We start from the raw sequence: 19250 nt of genomic DNA, 5'->3' as shown, positions 1-19250 counted from the left end.
AGCTCTACAGCAGCAAAGGAGGAAGAGGAAGGAGCAGCCCGAAGGGCTGCTTTGGGCCGCTCGTTCCTCCTCTACCACAGCAGCAAAGGTGAACCGGCTTATACTTGAGTCAATAAGCTTTCCCACATTTTTGTAGGGAAATTAGATGCTTCGGCTTATATTTGGGTCGACTTATACTCGAGTATATACGGTAGGTTACTCTACAGACAACACAACAGGGTTGGCTAAGGAAAGGGCAGCAAGCTCTCCTAGAACTGGTCATAAAGCAGAGGGGTGTGAGGAATTCAATTCAACTATATAAAATTACAACACGGCGTATTACCTAACTCCAAGAGCTGGTCTTAGGTCTTTTTGGTTTTTTATATATTTTTTTATTTATTAAACAACAAAATCATACACACATACACAGAACTCGACAGAATACACAATAATTTCAAAGCACACATAAAGAAAAAGATACAACCCGCACATAATTTGACGGTATTTAAAAAGGAGAACTAATCCTAAAAGGGGGGGTCAGAGGACAAACGGAAAAAGGATAGAAAGGAAATAGAAAAAAGGGGGAGGGGAAGGAAAAATTGGGAAAAGGAAAAAAGAAAAAGAAAAAAAAGTAAAAAGTCTAGATTAAGGTTACAACTTACAACATTATTACAATACAATACGCAATTACATAAGCTTGACTTCCGTTTACACTCTTTGTTTCTTTATCTTAACCCTTTTTCTCACACAGGTCTTGTTACATCCAATTTGGTCTTCTATTACTTTCTAATAATATGTTGATATTCAATATGTACATAGATTTCACCTTCCTATTGCCAGGAAATTTTGATGTTATTGTACTGGTTTAAGTAGTCAATAAAACCTTTTAAAGGAGGAAGAAGTTATTGCTGGAGGCTTCTACTGAAAGCTACAAGGAGAGAACGAATCTGTGCGTGTGTGCTTCAGACCCTTCAGGCAAACAAACAGGGATGCAACCTGTTGGAAAAGTAACACATCGATTTTGCCTTGGAAATGTGAGAAAATGACAGGGCACAGAAACGGCTGAAGGAGAAGGCAATTGCTGGGCTCTTGAAGGGCATTAGCCCAAGGACCCGAATGATACCTACGTTGGTTGTGAGCAGTGGCGTAGGAAGGGCGGGGCGTAGGGGGCGGTTTGCCCTGGGTTCCAGGGGAGGAGGTGATACTCCCCAGCCCCTCCCGCCACTCACCCGGCAAAATTTCTCAGGGTGAAATGTGTATCCTAATCAGAGGTCCAGACAGAGAAGATGGGGGGGGCTGAATTTGGCCCTAATGTTCTTAAGCCACGGTGTGGAGTAGAGGTCTGACTTTGTATAAGGCATTTTATGAAAGCGGGAGGGGAGGGGAGACTGTTTCTAGAACATCTACAATTTAATGTTGACTTGCCCTGAGCATCAGTCATCCTGGAACACCACTACTCTGGCTGAAAGCCCAGGGCCACAATTAAAACTTCCCAGCACTGCTGCAACCACCTGCATCTTCCAGGCAACACTACACTCACGAGGCCCGATTCTCCAAAACACTAAAGCAATATGATGCTTCTAACAGTAATTGAATGGGGGCGGGAGGATGTTCATCACTGTAACCAAGTGAAGAGCTGGTTGGTCTCCTCTGTAGGCTGGGCTGGGGTGGTCCCAAACCGGCTCTTGTGGTTCCCAACAGTACAGCCTCTTGCATTAGTCAGCAACAGAGCGCTTAAATTGGCTGACATCTGAAACATCCCCCAAAGTCAGCCTTTCTCAACCTTGGGTCCCCAGGTGTTGTTGGACTACAACTCCCATCATCCCTGACCACTAGTCCTGCTACCTAGGGATGATGGGAGTTGTAGTCCAACAACATCTGGGGACCCAAGGTTGAGAAAGGCTGCCCAAAGTGGTACCCAGTTCTCGAGATCTGTCGCCTGCAGCACCATTCTCATCAATACACTTGCTAGCCCAGGTTTCCTCCTTCGGGTACCTTCAGATGTTTCCAACTGCAAATCCCATCATCCATGACCAGTGATCTTGTTGGCTGGGTCTGATGGAAGTCCAACAATACTTGCAAGGTACCAGAATGGGGAAGACTGACCGAGCCACTATGCAACACTGGCTCTGTTACAGATGTAGGAAGCACATTTATTCCTCTTCCACAGTGTTTCACGTCCATCTTTGAGTAGATGTCTCTTCAAATTCTCTCCGGCATTCTCTGTTGTTTGCTTGTTGCAAACAAGCGGCGCCTGCCCTGTGGAACGCCCTCCCATCAGATGCCAAGGAAATAAACAACTACAGTCATACCTCATGTTACGTAAGATGCAGGATGCGTACATTCGGGATACGCACCACGGCAACCCAGAAATAACAGAATGGGTTACTTCCAGGTTCGCCGCATTGCGCATGCGCAGAAGCATGCAGTGACGTCACACGCATGCACAGAAGCACCGAATCGCGTCACGCACATGCGCAGACGTGGCACTTCATGATACGAATGTCACAGGTTACGAACGGAGCTCCGGAATGGATCCCGTTCGTAACCAGAGGTACCACTGTATCTGACTTTTAGAGAAGACATCTGAAGGCAGCCCTGTTTAGGGAACTTTTTAATGACCGATGTTTTATTGTGCTTTAATTCTGTTGGGAGCCGCCCAGAGTGGCTGGGGAAACCCAACCAGAAGGGCAGGGTATAAATATATTATTATTATTATTATTATTATTATTATTATTATTATTATTCATCCACCCATTGCACAGGTGGTCACCCCCTTGGCCTTTTAAAATTGCAGGGTCTCCAAACTAGCATTTGATCCTTAATTTATTATCCTATATATGCCATGCTGTTCACGCAGCCCTGTATTGGTTAGCAACATCTTTTCCATCATTTTGGCCAAAGCAAGTCTTTCACAACACCTGGACTTTCTTCTTGGAATTGAGGAAACAGATTTAACCTAGGACTGCATGTGAAGTGGGTGCTTAAACACTGAGCTCAAAGTCCTTCCCTACACCTAAAATGGTAGCTGCCATTCTGCATGTCCGTAGCAGGAAGAAAAAATGGGAAGCTCACTCCACCAAGTAGGCTAGGGGGACCAATTCCAAGGGGGGCTTCCCTTCTCCCTGAACTGTTCCATCCAAGCTGGCTTTTTATAAGAACTGCCATGTAATAATTGCCACTGGAGTTTGTTCATCTTCCTCTTCCCTCCCCATCCCTTTTTTCTTTTGTGTCGTGGCTTTTAGACCGCTAACCTATGGGCAGGAAAAGCTTGTATGTTACTGATCTTCTGCAAGCCACTCTGGGAGCCTTTTCAGCTGAAGAGTGGGGTGATAATGCTCTATATATGCAAAAATAAATTACCGGTACTGAAATCAGCAGAAATTACTGAGACACAATTATATGTATGGCCGCAGCTTTTATTTGCATGCTTTGTCAGGGTTGCAAAAATAAGTGCACACAGTTGAGGGGCGTGCGTGGCTGTTGGGATTAATGTCAAAAAGGTTTTAAAAGCGGCGGTTTCCAAACTGTGGTCCATGAACCACCAAGTGGCCTGTGAGCTTCCTTCATGTGGTCCACAGCATTTCTGTGGATTTGTGACTGAATATTCATGCTGATTTTCAATTGTATTCTTATTGCTTCTTTGGTTTCCTATACTGTATTTTTATTGTGCTGTGATCCAAAATTCTGTGGGGTTCAAAATAGAAGAAGCAAACGCAATACAATTAGAAAATCCCACATCATCTAGCAGAGCACATTACAATTGCTACAACAGGCAGGAAAACCGTTAAGCAATTTTCAAGCGGCAACTGGAAAAATATAAGCTTGGGAACTACTGATGAGCAGTTGTTTAGTCATCCCCAAGAAGTGATGACATACTTGTTTCAGATCCTCAAACTGGGGATGGGGAAGAACTTGGCAAATGCCATACAGCAGGCACGTCCAACTTTCAAGAGACTGAGATCTACTCCCACTATAAAAAAAACAACTGGCAGTAATCTACCCATTGGGTTGACAAGAGTTGTTTTGGGGGGAAGCTTCATCCAAGTTGTTGTGCGATCGACCGGGATCAACCAGGGACACCCCACGATCGACCAGTAGATCGCGATCGACCGGTTGGACATCCCTGCCATACAGAAACAGATGGTGCCTGTTTCGAAAATCCAAAGAGCTACAGCAATGTTTCCCAAACTTGCGGCAGTTACGTATGGCTTTTGAAGGTTTAGTCTTACCTGCACACGCCTTCTCAAGCAAAGGTAATTTGGGGGTAGTTTTAATAATACTATTTTATCCAGACTAGGGCAAATACCCTGTACTATTTTAAACCCTTTTGCATACCCTTGGGGGCATCCGTACCACAATTTAGGAAACATTTGGACTACATGACTGCAGGGTCCCCACCCTACCAAAAAGAATAATATTCAGGTTGCACAATTAAAATTGATTTGGAGCTCTTGCACAACAAACCTTCTTCCATATATATATATCAGATTTTCTGTGATAAGGGAAGTGATGAGATGGGGGGGGATGCTCTGGGAAGCCTGAGATTACTATTGCATGATAGAATGTCGTCTAACTTCCCCATGAACAAAAATGAACAGTCAGCAAACATCTTGTCTGGAAGGACTCATAGTTCAAACACAAAACCACAAATCCATATTTTCACCAGCACTGCCACCATTTGTTTTCAGTCAATCCCTGTGTGCCACAGGTCCATTTTATTTTGTTAAAAAATAATTGACCAGAGCAGAGAGGTAGATCTTTCTTGTTCAAAGCGCCACTCACACACGTTGCTATTAGCCTTGCAAAGGGAGGGGTGGCTGAACAATACAGCTATAAACACACACACACCTTGCCTTGTAAGGCAATGCTGTGCTACTTTACTCAGAAGTAGACCTCACTGCATCCTACAGGGTTAACTTAAACAGGCATAGGAGTGCCCTCTGTATTGGCCATTCTCAACTGTTGGTCAGAAGATACAAAAAAAAAGTTGAGGCGGAACAGTCCTGTACAGTATTGTTATCAAGGCAGAAGCAGCAAAATAATTAAAGCCGTTTATTTAAAACATTGAGAGATCCTGCCTCAGATTTCTTTTTAAAGAGGTATCCTAAGCAGCTGGCAAATGGCATATGTAAAGTAATCTGGCTGGCATCCAATCTAAGACCTGCCTAAAGTAGACCTATTGAAATCAAGGAACCTAACTTTACCAGGTTCCTTCACTTCAATGGGTATGCTCTGGGTATGGGTAACATTGTACACACACACCCCTCTCTCTCAGCCAATTTCTAGCGGCCGATGTCCCTTTGCCCCCCCCCCATAAAATATTTTTTGCCTCCCCCCAATTTAATGGGCATTGCCATTCCAATGGGAGTGTGCGCTTTTAATCGATTACAGTATATAGGGCTGGGCTTATCTTCTCTCCCCCACCCCAATATTTTATTCAAGTTGGCACCCCTGTGGGTAACATTAGAGACAGATGATAAATAGATAGATAGATCTTTAAAAGCATTTAAAAAAGGCAACTCAGTGTAAGCGTGTGCGTGTCCAAGTGAAGACGCCCAGTAAAAACGAAAAGTTTTGCAGCAGCACCAAGAATCCATGATCCTTCTGGCAACGCTTTTGGAGGAAGGGAAGAGGGGCCGAAAGAAGGAAAGAAAGGCGGTTTGTCTGCTTCTTTTCGCCTGGGTGTCCCTCCCTCTCTTCCCCCGCTCCCACCCCCCATTCACACCAATAGCCAAGCAGGCACTTACTCGGCCAGAGTCCGTCCTGCCCGGGAGCGACTCCGCTTTTGGACAAAGGCGCGCCGTTTCTCCGGCTCGCCCTCCGCCCTCCGTTGTGCAGCGCCCGAGGCGCAGGGCGGGTCTCGCCGCCGGCCCGGGACCGTCTTCCCCGCTCGCTCGCTCGCCTACCCGTCGCCCCCCAGCTCCCTCCGGCGGACAGAGGTCGGTGCGCGGATCCCGGCCGGGGGAAGGAGGAGGAGGAGGAGACCGCGGGAGCGAGCCTGGGGAGCGAGAGGCGGGGAGAGGAGCGAGAGCCCCCCTGGCTTCCGGGTTGATTCGGGGCCGGAGCGCCATGTGGCCGCTGCCCTGCAAATGGAATCAGGGAATCCTAGAATCGGAAGGGGTCCGGGGGGTCATCTAGTCCAACCCGCTGCAAGGTGGAAGGTGCCACGGAGTGTCCAGTGCCGGATTTACGTATAAGCTAAACAAGCTATAGTTTAGGGACCCACTCTCTTGGGGGGCCCCCCCCAAAAAAATAAAGGAAAAAAATCCTGGATGTACATTTCCAAACTATAAGATACAAAAACAAATAAAATAGAACCTACATACAGCAACGGTGTTTTGTGTTGTGTAGGCTCCTATGATGTAACTAATGGGCCCCGCCTGCTAGCCTGCTCCCAAAAATATCACTGGTTTGCTCATTTCTATATATAGGGTGCCTACGTTCTGCATGTGCAAATGGCTTTAGATACCTGTTAGGTCCACAAATTACCATATAGCATATATTCAACACAAAAACCAGCGACAATTTATTGTTGACAAAGGACATCTGGACATATAAAGGGCCCCATTACCCTTCAGTAGCTTAGGGCCTCATCAAACCTAAATTCAGCCCTGGTAGTGCCCCGTGATAGGACAACTGGAATGTTGTCTTCTTCATCTTTGTATATAATTTTTATTAAGTTTTCTGTTTTACATTTAAAATGCTGTACTCATTTTTACATGCATATCCATGACTTCCCTTCTCTTTCCATGGTTCATTTTACATATCATAAATCCCTGCATATTTTATAGAAACTATACCATTCAGTATTCCATTATTACATCCATCAAAACTTATTTACACTGTTGAATTTATCTTAACGCTGCCAGCGTTTTCAGTTGCACACAGTTATTTCCCATATATTCAGTAAACGTTTTCCAATCTTCTCTAAACGTATGTTCTTCTTGTTGTCTTATTTTGTATGTTAAGTCTGCAAGCTGCGCGTATTCTGTCAACTTAAGTTGCCATTCTTCTTTGGCTGAGACCTCGCTCATTTTCCATTTTTTAGCTAACAAAACACGGGCCACAGTAGTGGCATACATAAATAACATTTTTTGACACCTGCAGATTTCAGTCTGAATTATCCCCAACAGATAATTGCAGAGCTGTTGTAATTCATGATTTGTCAAAATTGGCCCTTCCCTGATTTGCAACAGAGAGACAATCACAGTGGACTATATTTGTGGCATTGCTGCAAGGTTCAAATCTCCGACCCAACCTTCAATACACGAGTAATAATTCCAGCAGTAGAACTGAATGTGCTGCACAATTTAATAAAATAAAATAATTATTTTGCGATGATCTGATTTTGAAACACCCTATTCATGCCTTTGATTATTTTCTTTTTCAGTTGGGAAGGGAGGACAGGGAGGTTGCTGAAAAATCTGTCTCCTAGGAACAGCTGCAGAAAGTAACCATGAAGCATGGTCTGCAGACAAATAGCCTGCTATTGTCTCCTGCTGATGAGTGAGTAAGGAAGGCCTTTTTCTGAAATGATCTCACAAGGATTCCTCCCTGCAGAGGCTCCCATTGGCTGGACTGCGGTTCCCCTCTTTGCCAGTTGACCTATGCAGAATCAAAACTGGCCCCGTTATCTATCGCCATCTACTGCACAGATAGCTCTTTGCATTTCAAAGAAATTGCATTTCAGACACAGCATTTCTCAAAGCTCGCCAAAAAGGCCAGTCTACTGTAATGCTTGGGTGGCAAAAGGCTCCATGCAGAAGGTCCCAGATTGTGGCTCCCCATTTGTGGAACTCTCTCCCCAGTGAGGTTCACCTGGCACCATCGCTGACATCTTTTCAACGCTAGGTTTGTTTGCTTTTTAGTGGATTACAGAGATGGGGGTTTATTGCTAGTTGTGCAGCCAAAGCATTTTCTTTGGAGACCTTTTTATGTCATAAGCGACTAACATATATAATATATTAAAAGCCCGCCATTTACTCAAGAACTTGACCCTTTATGCCTAAACCTACCAATCTGTACAGCAACCCTTTCTTCCACACCATATCCTATGCATTTGTTTGCACCAGCTACAAAAACTGCCATATTGACCCAATTACATAGGGCTTTCTGTGCATCACTTTCCAAATGCTCAATATTATTCAGTGTGTTTCGCCTTTTCCTCCAGCCATTTTCAGTTTTATGGCCCATGCTGCTCCCAATGAGCCACTGACCCTCTGTTAAGCATCCTCTCCACAATTTCCCCCGCAAGAGATGTTAAAAGCAATGGGGCCTCTATGAGTCAGAAGGGGAGCAGACTTTCCCAGCCATCCCTGTTGGGGCGATTCTGTTGCGTGCCTCCCGCCCATTGGCAAGTCTCCCGACCAGCAAGAAGTGTTATATAAACCAAGGGAATTGCTTTAGGAATCCAGCGGGCAAATGTTGTAGCTTTCCAATTCCCATACAGTAAAGTCCATAGTAGGCTCCCGTTGCAATGGGCTCCAAATCAGGCCTAGCATCTTTGAAAAGCTGCTGGAACCCCAGGAGGGTCACTTGTGCAAAAAGGACGACAAAAGGAGATGCGCATTTCTATTAAAAAAACGGCATGTGCTGATTTTTATATATAGATGCAAGTTTAGCATCGAATGCGGTGCTAAGTATCTGTCCCATCAGCACAATAATTTTTGCTTTTGCAATGGGACTTTCCTGCACTCTCCACCTCTCTTCACGACCCCTCAACCTGTTCTGGGGTTTCCCCCAACCTTCCGGAGTAGATCTGGGGATGGTGCTGGGCATGCATGGGGGAGGAGAGAAGGAAAGTCTCCTTGCAGAAGTGTAAATCCTTGCACCGACAGGATGTCTACCTAGCGCTGTATTGGGGAAAAGCCAATTGCTATCATTTAAACAGAAATGGAACACAGCTCACGGAAGTGGGGGAAACTGTGGCTATCTATGCACTATCCCTTTGATTTGGAAGCTGCAGTTGGTTCAGAATGCTGCAGCAGCACAATTGCTGGCAGAGGTGAGATTCTGCCTGCATATAACTCCTCTGCTCAGAGATCTGCACTGCTCTCTGATTTGCTTCTGGGTCAAATTCAAGGTGTTCTTATGAGTATATAAATCCCTTAACAGCTTGGGACTAGTTTACCTGCAAGATCGCGTTACCCCTGCCCACTTGGCACTTTTGATCTGTCGAACTGGCACTGTGTGCTACATAATACTCATTGTGCATTTGTAAGAAATCATTTCTTTTTAGTGTGGCAGCACATGAACTTTGGAACTCCCTGCCTATTGACACCAGGCAGGTGCCTTTGCTGTACTCTTCAGTACTCACTAAAAACATTCTTGTTTAGACAAGTCTAGCCAGAAATGTAGAAATGTCAGCATATGTTTCAATCTGGTTTTCAGATAGTTGATTTAATTTATTTTTGATGGGCGGGGTATAAATTATTATTATTATTATTATTATTATTATTATTATTATTATTATTTTAAATAGCTGTTTTTAACATTAAAAAATACTTGATAATGTTGTTATTATTATTTGAACCACTTGATTGTAATCAAGCATCTTCTAGAGTTCTTCCACCAAACTTTCAGCTATGTAGAATTGAAGTGTGGCTGGCAATGGCACTTTTGAAAAAAGCAGTGGTAAATCTGAAAGTGATATTGTGCAGTAAAAATAAAATAGCAGAATGCATAATAAATACTTAAAGGTAAAGGGACCCCTGGCCATTAGGTCCAGTCGTGGACGACTCTGGGGCTGCGACGCTCATCTCGCATGTGGCCAGCATGACTAAGCCGCTTCTGGTGAACCAGAGCAGCACACAGAAATGCCATAATCAATACTTAAGGCAGATTAATCAACTGCAATTCATGATTCCATTTTATGTCTAAAAAGACCTGATATGTACAGGCTAATTGGTTAAATTGGGAAAGAATTGATAAATACCCCAGTGAGAGGGGTGTGTGATTTGCTTTGCTCCCCTTGATGAGAGAAAGGGGAGTTTGGAAAATTTAATCATGTATTGTAATTTGTTTAAAATTGGAAAATCTTAATAAATATTATTTTTTAAATTAAGACCTGCTCATTATCATTTAAAAATAAAAACATGTTGTTGGATAATTTAAATGCTGGTTTCCCCTCACCCTATTCTGATCATTTGAAAACTAGTTTTCCTATGTCTAGCTGAATAACGAATACAACCTTTTAGTTTTATATGCAGATAATGTAAATAATAAGGAAATCAGTGCACCTGAGGTGCCTATGACTGTTACAGGTTAGCAGCACAATTTTATACATATCTACTAAACAATAAGCCTGGAGCTTATTCTCAAGTAAGTAGGTGGATACCGGATTACACCCTTAATTGCTCATTCATTACAGAATGATGGGAAACTGTAGCAAATGTGGTGGTGTGCATTATTAATCTGGGATAATTCTCATTTTGGACCAATTCCGACACATGGTATATGAACACCGGTAAAAAAGAAAATGCACAAAACATTTGGAACCCTACGGTTGTAACATCAACATTGCTTTTTGCAGTATTTAATGAATGACCTGGCTCCCATTTCATGATTAAGCAAACTTCTGCATCATCACCTCTTTATTTGTATGCCGCCTTTCCACAATACATAATGCTCAAAGTGGTTTACAATACTGAGACCAATACATCACAAAATCAACAGTTGCAAGAACAATGTTGTTATAACAGCAGTCATAAAACAGCTCCATAAAGTAAATGCAACAGCATATAAAAATGTAGCAACATTACACTTCCTAGCAGCAGCAAAAAAAAAATTAACAAGGGGAGCTGGACGGAGTTTCACCTTGGCCCTGGATCCTGCTGCTGTGTCTGCTACAAATTAGCCAAAGGCTCAAGTTACGTCTAGCTCTCAGCTTCCCTGAAGAACCACCGCCCTGTTGGCATCACCCTTGAAGCAGAAGTTCCTCCCATGGTGTTACTCACAGTCCCTTTCCTGCAGCAGATTCTTACAAGGCTTCCAGCATCAGGCGATGGGCTGGCTGGAAGAGTCCTGCCACGGAGTTACTTAATAGCATCCTGTTCTCTCAGTGGCCAACCAGGAACCTGTGGGAAACTGGCAAGCAGGACCAGTGAGTGCAACAGGACCCAGGACTTTGCATACCAGGGGGAGGTGACCACACTGGATCACAGTGGAACTGGCTTTGCTCTTTCCCAGTCCTCTTAGTTCAGGGGTGAGCAACCTAAGGCCCATGGGCCGGAACCGGCCCAAGGAGGTTGTTTGACCAGCCCACGAGCCACCCCCGAACCGAGTTACCTGCTCACACACTGTGCTAAACCAGCATGGCATGGGGACTCAATTCTGCGGCGCCGAAAATTGCATCTGCACAGACGCAGACACTGAAAATCACAGGCACACATGCACGGGCATCACGAGGGGGGCGGTGGGGGCGCTCCGCCCCGGGTTCCAGGGGAGGAGGGTGACACTTGGGCCAGGCCCGCCCCGCTGGCGGACCCGAGGAAGCTGCGGAGCGAAACCCCACGGCCCAACTGGGGTCCGCCCGCCAGCGCCGCTCTGGGTTCCAGGGGAGGGGGAGGTGACACTTAGGCCAGCCCCACCCCACCGGAGGGCCCTGAGCAAGCCACAGAGCAAAGCCGCTCCACCCCACGGCCCATCCGGGGTCTGGCCGCCGGCACCGCTATGGGGCTGCCCTGCGCGATCGGGACGAGGAAGCCCCAGGAGCCGGCGCTCGCTTGGCGGGTTGTCGCTGGAGCAGCAGCGCCAGCGGGATGGACTGCGCATGCCCGCATTGCTGACTCCTGTTTTAGTTCAATGTACTGCAGCAACTAAGCCTAAGTCAATCTTTGGTTTAGAGCATCTTCTGAACCCAGGCTTCTTGTGGTTGAAGTCCCTTCCTTCTTAGCCATGATCTGTAGCCAAGAATAAACCTTGTGGGTTATAAGGACCTGGGGAGGAGCAAAATGGCTGTGGTCTTATCCCCCCCAAGATCCTGTGCATTTGTGCTAAACCATGGTTTTGGCCGAGCGTTGTAAAGAAACACTTGTGTCAGGAATCTGGGTCTGGGAGAGTGGTGGGAAAACAACACAGATGAACTAAAGGGAACAAACAGCCCATGTTCCATTTCCAGAACTGAATTTATAAACTTCTTGACATTAAAAGAGCAGAAGATAGAAAGCATGGAGGAAACTTTCCCAGTTCCAAGCCATTCATGGCAGCCATGTAACTACAGGTATAGTTGCTGCCAAGTCCTTAAAAAAAACTGCCTGTGGCTGAGACTATGAATTAAATTCATGAGGAAGATATGTGCTCCTTTTGAAGCATCTTGGATCTGAGTCATTCGCTGCTGACTCATTTCTGAGCGGAGGAGCAAGGAATGGAGGAAGCCCTGCAGACATGTTGAAGCTCATTTGTAAGCAGACCACATGATGCCCTGATTCAGCAGTAGCCACAGACAGCCCAGAATCTCAGCGGGGTGGAGATGTTGAAGAGGGAGGAGGAGGCAGTGCCTTGTTCTTGCATGCCTCCTGTCTAATTTCAGATCTTACCAGGAGCAATTTATTCAGATCCCATAAGGACACTGACAGTAAATATCTTCTCCATGCTTTGGGTATGCAAAATAAACCATGTTGTGGCTCAGAATTATGTGGCGAACTGTACCACTGATCTGCAGGAATTAAAACTGAATACAATTATGATTTAGTAGGGTGGGGACAGAAATCTGAACGTCTGAGATAGAGTCACAGTTTAGAAGTGAAAACAAAATAAAAAATAAACAAATCCCTTCCAGTAGCACCTTAGAGACCAACTAAGTTTGTTCTTGGTATGAGCTTTCGTGTGCATGCACACGAAAGCTCATACCAAGAACAAACTTAGTTGGTCTCTAAGGCAGTTTTTTTCAACCTTTTTTGGGCAAAGGCACACTTGTTTCATGAAAAAAATCACGAGGCACACCACCATTAGAAAATGTTAAAAAAGTTAACTCTGTGCCTATATTGACTATATATAAAGTAATTCTCTTGAATTTTTCAATTTTTCCCACGGCACACCAGGCAACATCTCGTGGCACACTAGTGTGCCGCAGAACAGTGGTTGAAAAACACTGCTCTAAGGTGCTACTGGAAGGGATTTGTTTATTTTTTATTTTGTTTTGACTATGGCAGACCAAATCAGCTACCTACCTGTAGTTTAGAAGTGGTGTAGGATGAAAAGTTTGGAGACATTAATCTATAAGAGTTGAATATGGGAAGGTAGAATATGGGAAATTTGAACGTGCATAGATGACACCGGGGGTCGGCAAGGTTTACCTTCCCTGGGCCAGTTCACTCCAGCGGAGATCCCTCCGTGGGCCGAATCACGCACGTGATTTTCGGCGTCTCCGCAGACACGATTTCCAGCGTCTGTGTAGATGTGATTTCCGGCGCTGCAAAAGTGAGTCCCCACACCGCGCTGTGCCAGTTTAGCACAGTATGCGGGGACTTGCCGAGTGAGAAGCTTGGTTCGGGGGTGGCACGTGGGTCGGTTAAACGAGCCCCGTGGGCCGCTTGTGGCCCATGGGTCTTAGGTTGGCGACCCCTGGATTACACCTTTGTGGCACTTTGGAAACTCTGTAATAAATCTAGTGAAGCTTTGAAATGCCCAAGAATTTGCTAACCAGAACTTTAAAGGAAAAGGGCACAGAACAAATCTTGGTTATTTTGGTTTAAGTGTGTAGGTCATGACAGCAGATACTCTGGGGAAAGTATGGATTCAGTGGAGTAACAGAGGGACTGACGTCAGAGACTACCTGGGGGCAGGACCTTTTGAGGGACCCTGGGGACATCACACCAGCTTTAAGTGGTCAGCCACTGAATGGGTGCTGGAGGATACAACTTAGAATCTCAGGATGGTATTCGAAGTTAGTCCTACTCAGAGCAGACCCACTGACTAATCAAGCCACAAGCATAACTTAGCTGGCTAAAACCCACAGTACTGACCAGCTGGCAACAGCCGCCTCATACAAAGGATACTGCTGCTTGATTGTATTAATTTCACTGTAATTAAAAACGTTTAGCAAAAGTATTGGCGTTTCTGGTTGGCTGGTTCCATCACAGATCGATGTACAGTTAGGATGCAGGGAAAGGCAATCAGCTGTGTGGTTCAGAAGCTGCTCGGTGACATAGATAGCCCCCGTGAGCTGCAATTGCTGAACTGCCCACCCCTTCTGCTGAGCATGCGAGAGGCCCCTCTTCCTGGTTGTGAATTGCATTACCCCTATGCATGCATGCTTTGCATTAGCCCCCTGAATACCATGAATTGCATTTCCCCTCTGCATCCATGAATTTGTGAACATGTAGGCATATTATATGGGATGCAGGTGGCGCTGTGAGTTAAACCACAGAGCCTAGGGCTTGCCGATCAGAAGGTCGGCGGGTCGAATCCCGTGACAGGGCGAGCTCCCGTTGCTCGGTCCCTGCTCCTGCCCACCTAGCAGTTCGAAAGCAAGTCAAAGTGCAAGTAGATAAATAGGTACCACTCCAGCGGGAAGGTAAACGGTGTTTCCATGCGCTGCTCTGGTTCACCAGAAGCGGCTTAGTCATGCTGGCCACATGACCCAGAAGCTGTACGCCGGCTCCCTCGGCCAATAAAGCGAGATGAACGCCACAACCCCAGAGTCGTCTGCGACTGGACCTAATGGTCAGGGGTCCCTTTACCTTTACCTATGTCAAATAATTGCTTTGTTGTGAAAAACAGGCCTTTTGGGCGAGAGGAAGAAAGGAAGCAGCAGCCAGGCCAATTTGCTTACCAAAAGGTAAGGAGAATCCAAGCAGCAAATGCCTCATTCATTGGCTCCCCTCTCCCCTTTAACAGCTTCTTGACATAGAAAAAAACACAGGTGGTCAAGAATCCTGTGGCATGGAGGTGCAGTGATGAGGACGAATACCTCTTGAACTGCTGATATGGGAAAACAGGAAGCTGTCTTATGCTGATTCAAATCATTTGTCCCTCTAGCTCAGTACTGTCTGTTAATAATTCTCCAGGGTTTCCTGCAAGAGTCATACCTGGAGATGCTGGGGATCAAACCTGAGAGCTTCTACCCTGAGACAAGGGTTTCCCCAAAAAGATTTAGGAATCCTGCTAAAACAATGTGGCAACCTTATTGAGAAGCTCATAGGACTTCCCAAGATCCTTCTTCAATATCTAATCACAAGTACAGTAGCTTCCATTCAGTAATGTGCCTTTCCAGTACTGGCTGAAAACTCCCTGTTTGCAAATTCAGCCCATTTCATTGCTTTTTGTGGCTGAGGGATTAGGGCTAAATTACCTCTTATTTGCTATAATGAGGAGAGAGAGATAAATAGCAAGAAACCAGTGATTTAACAACTCCCTGGGGAACAGAAGGTAACAAAATACAGTACTGTATGGGGCAATCAGGGGGCAATTCAGGTCTTATTGCACAGCAACAAACAATTTGAATGTGCAAACAAAAATGCTATCAGTTTTCAAGGCATAGTTCACTTAAAAGCCCTCATAGCATCTTGCCGTTCCACAATGGACAGGATGTTTTATAGCAGAAAGAGACTTCCTAAAAATCAGAAGGGGTGGGGAAGGGTAGAGAACAATGTGGGAGAATAACACATAAAACACGGGGATACAATGATTTAAGAAAGGCTCTGGATGAATTCCCTGGAACTGTAAGTGAACCAATGACAGCAATGGTGAATTCAGGGGAAAGGGTCTAGGCTAGGGTGGTTTGGAGAGTAAATGTTCTCAGACTCAGCAAATGATTTTATATCATCTTAGATGGGCTATTTGCAGTGCTTTTTTCTGAGGGTACTCAAGAGTACACAGCACCGGCACCTTTCCCCCACTCCGCCCAAAAATGTTAAGTGTGGCACTCACTGTAACAACTTCATGGTGAGTACAGTACTTGCAACTTTTTTTTCCTAAAAAAAAAAAAAAAAAAGCACTGGCTATATGCATAATTGAGGTGTAATACTGTACTTCCATTTCGGAATGGTTTTCCTTCCCCAGTGGAATGAGTCTCCAGATATGGCCCCATTTTATCTTCTCACATATCCCATCCCTGTTGTTGTTGTTTTTTTAAAAAAATATTATTTTACCCATATGTCCTTCTCAAAAGTTCAGTCCTATCCTATCATGTATTCAAGTAAGTCTTTGTGCGCCACCTACTGTTGCATCCTGAAAGTGTCAAAATTGAGCCTGTGAGGTGCAATTCTGTTTCCACTAATGTATTTTGCCCCACTCTGTGAAATGAATTCCAATCCCTCTGAAGCCCACCCAGTAAAGGCCACCAGCTGAACAATATACCTACTATAACAGGTCTCTGTCACCTGCAGGACAGAGTGTTAGGTTTTCTTCAGTGAACCTGTTATTGTCCTTGTGTGCAAATTGAACTGCTCCATAAACCAATTAAACTAAAACACAAGTATAATTAATTAACTAAAATCGCAATCCAGGCCATGCTTACTTAGAAATGAGACCCACTGGTGTCCATTGGATTTACTCTTAGTAAGTGCACTGAACTGCAGTCTAAGAGTTGTATCGAAGTAAGTTTTGCTCAGACTCACTGAAATTTAGAGATCTAATCTATTAATTTTAAGCTGGGAGGCACCTGGCTATGTTATAGTATTTGTGAGCTCTTCCCCATAGGATCATTTGTGCTGCGCTGTCTGCAGGTCTGCTCCTACAAAACAGATGGAGATCTTTTCAGGCAAACTCCTAGCAGGAGCTTTCTTCAAGTGCTGATAAATATCTAGAAATGAGAGCAATTCCTGTTAAGCAGCCAACAGCAGGAAGATGTGGAAGTGGCTATGAAGAACTGTACATCCACATTCTTACAAGATACATTGTGAAGGGTCCAAATATATTTTCCCTGCCTGGAACATGAATGAGAAACACCGATGGGTGTTTATTGTTTGGTTGCTGTTTCCCACATGGTTTCTGCAGACATCTGGAGAACTGGTGAGGATTAACTAACAAGAGAAAAAATCTTGAGAAAGAAAGGAATCTGTTGTTGTTTTTCAGTCGTTCAGTCGTGTCCGACTCTTCGTGACCCCATGGACCAAACCACGCCAGGCACCCCTATTTTCCGCTGCCTCCCGCAGAGAACACTGTCCAACCATCTCATCCTCTGTCGTCCCCTTCTCCTTGTGCCCTCCATCTTTCGCAACATCAGGGTCTTTTCTAGGGGGTCTTCTCTTCTCATGAGGTGGCCAAAGTACTGGAGCCTCAACTTCAGGTTCTGTCCTTCCAGTGAGCACTCAGGCCTGATTTCTTTAAGGATGGATAAGTTTGATCTGTTTGCAGTCCATGGGACTCTCAAGAGTCTCCTCCACCACCATAATTCAAAAGCATCAATTCTTCGGCTATCAGTCTTCTTTATGGTCCAGCTCTCACTTCCATACATTACTACTGGGAAAACCATAGCTTTAACTACACGGACCTTTGTCAGCAAGGTGATGTCTCTGCTTTTTAAGATGCTGTCTAGGTTTGTCATTGCTTTCCTCCCAAGAAGCAGGCGTCTTTTAATTTTGTGACTGCTGTCACCATCTGCAGTGATCGTGGAACCCAAGAAAGTAAAATCTCTCACTGCCTCCATTTCTTCCCCTTCTATTTGCCAGGAGGTGATGGGACAAGTTGCCATGATTTTTTTTGATGTTGAGCTTCAGACCATATTTTGCACTCTCCTCTTTCACCCTCATTAAAAGGTTCTTTAATTAAATGAATCTAGAGGCAGACTATTCAGGACAACCATCCTCAGTCTAAGTAATTTGGGCCATCTCAGCATCTTCACAAAACATTTGTTGCTGGTTATAGGCACAGGTGGGTGGTATGCTTCAGGGAACAGATTCTGGGGAAATAATGAGTGTCAGCAATTGGTAAGAAATTGATCTTTTTTTATTTGGAACTCCCTGCATATTGACATCTGCCAGGTGCCTTCAATTTTTGGTACCTGCTTAACACATTTTTGTTCAGACAAGGCACATGGAAGTTACATGTTATTTCTTTATGCAAGTGTTGATTGTAATATTCTTCAAAATAGTTTTAATACCTGATCTGATATTTAACTGTGTTTTTTAACTGCTCACCATTTTAAACCATTTCCTCAACCCTTTCAGAGCTGTAATTCACTTTTAACCAAAAAATGCATTTTTACGGGACCCATTTCGTAATCTTTTACCACGTATGTGCATGGAGGTAAAGCTCCCACTGCGACCCAGCTTAGATCAGGCTGTGACCCACAAGCTGGTCCTGACCCACGCATTGAAGGTCAGTCTTCTAGGGGGGCTTCCAAACTATTGCTATTTTTAGTGGAATTCAGTTGCATTCCTGCAAATTGTGCAAGACCCCTCAAACAAATCAGGTTGAGTGAGTGTGCTGTTTCTGAGAAGAAATTGAAGGGGACAAGCTGCAGTCTACAGATTTAGAGACACAGAACTTAAATTGGGTTATTTAAGCACCCTAGGGTGGCAGCTGGGTTAGTGTTAAGATTTTAAGATTCACAGATCCCTTTTTTGCAGCTAACCAAAATTTCACAAAATAATGAGCAAGCGTAATATTTGGATGATTATTTTTTTCCTCATCTACCAAAATGTTGGGCCATCTCTGACTACAATTACCAGCCAGGGGCAGGGATATTATTTTTAGAGAACTTTATTTAGTATGGATGCAGTCACTGAACTGTAGCAGAGGTTGATGGGAACCCTCACAGGCCATCAAAACAAAGCAGAACCTGCTGTATGCAACCTGTCCTCATGCTGTTGACTAGAGAGTTTGCCAATCCAGTTTCAGCTGTCCAACCAACTTAAAATGTACCACCCTGCCCTTAAGGATCATGTACGCAGCATGAGGCACTCCTTGATGTGGAAATTGTACTGAATGTCCAGGTGGTGATTTAAGTCTGTTTTTCAGCAGCTTTTGTTGGTGCTCCAGTTGCATCCTATCCTACAGACACCAGACCAAACCTCTCCGGTCATCCATGTCCCAAGTGCGCCTAGACCATGGGTAGGCAAACTAAGGCCCAGGGGCTGGATCCGGCCCAATGGCCTTCTAAATCCGGCCCATGAACAGTCCAGGAATCAGCGTGTTTTTACATGAGTATAATGTGTCCATTTATTTAAAATGCATCTCTGGGTTATTTGTGGGGCATAGGAATTCGTTCATTTTTTCTTCTTCTTCTACAAAATATAGTCTGGCCCCCCACAAGGTCTGAGGGACAGCGGACTGGCCCCCTGCTGAAAAAGTTTGCTGACCCCTGGTCTAGACGGGATTGCTAC

The 19250-nt window shown here is 44.8% G+C and overlaps 1 protein-coding gene across 1 annotated transcript in view; it reads right to left on the bottom strand.

Moving 5' to 3' along the window:
• CD276 (CD276 molecule) overlaps positions 1-5895 on the bottom strand; it is a 42958-nt gene extending 37063 nt beyond the window's left edge. The window contains exon 1 of the mRNA XM_033167291.1: positions 5730-5895. The gene's annotated coding sequence lies outside the window, so the exon portion shown is untranslated. The remainder of the gene's footprint in view (positions 1-5729) is intronic.
• Between the last annotated feature and the right edge of the window lie 13355 nt (positions 5896-19250).

Source organism: Lacerta agilis, chromosome 13 (assembly GCF_009819535.1).
Source record: "Lacerta agilis isolate rLacAgi1 chromosome 13, rLacAgi1.pri, whole genome shotgun sequence".
In the NCBI taxonomy this organism is placed as follows: Eukaryota; Metazoa; Chordata; class Lepidosauria; order Squamata; family Lacertidae; genus Lacerta; species Lacerta agilis.
The sequence above is the reverse complement of the archived record's forward strand: the minus strand, read 5'-3'. Positions and strand labels throughout refer to the sequence as shown.